The sequence below is a fragment of the Megascapheus bottae genome, chromosome 31, assembly GCF_031878675.1.
Source record: "Megascapheus bottae isolate mThoBot1 chromosome 31, mThoBot2.hap1, whole genome shotgun sequence".
NCBI classification, from domain to species: domain Eukaryota; kingdom Metazoa; phylum Chordata; class Mammalia; order Rodentia; family Geomyidae; genus Megascapheus; species Megascapheus bottae.
Window position 1 is genome coordinate 6741853 of NC_143539.1, and position 832 is coordinate 6742684.

Sequence of the window (832 nt, forward strand, 5' to 3'; positions counted from 1 at the left end):
ATATGAACATTTTTCTATTGTTCCTGGCAGGGGCCAAAGGAAAGAATCTGGCCGGTAAGCCAGCAAACATGACCCAATGCCACCTCCCACCTCTCCCCTACTACCTCCACCCTACCCCACCCCTGCCCAGGAGCCCAGGCTGTCAGCACCCTGAGCCCCAGCTGTCTTCCTCAGGGATACCACCCTTCTAAGACTGAGCTCGCCCATTGGCTCTCAGAGTGTAGCCACCAGCTGTTTCCACACCCCCCTCAGAACCCCGGCTCCAGAGGCATCCTCCACCCTCCCCTGGCCTTCCCAGCCTCCCCATTCCACCTGGCCCCCCGAGGTCAGCAGCCTCCTCCCGGAAGTTGGCAGCATCAGCCTGGCAAGTGGCCCAGGGTGTGACCCAAGGAGGGGGAGCAGGAGGGGGCGGCCAAGAAACTGCACTATAAAACCCGGTCCATGGACTGACCTTGTAGCTCCGGGGACCTGCAGGTGAGAAGGGTTGGGGTCCCCTTTTTAGCGAAGGTGGGGACAGGAAGTTCTTGGTCTTGTCTCTGGCTCTAACCTTCCTCATCCTCCCCCCCCCCCGTCTTCTTTCTGGATAGTCCATCTCTCATCCTTGTTTTGGGGCCTCTGCCCTCCCCACCTCACCACCAGACCCCCTGGATTTCCAGTCTTCCCTCCCCTCCACGCTCACTCACACACTCACACTCATACTCACACAGCCTGCAGTCCGGCCAACCTGGTACTACCTACCCAGTTTCCCTCCCTATCTCAGCCCTCCCAGCTCTTGTCATGGCATGAGCCCTTCTGTCCAGGGCCCCTCTCAGCTTCTCTTTCTCTGCTTGCA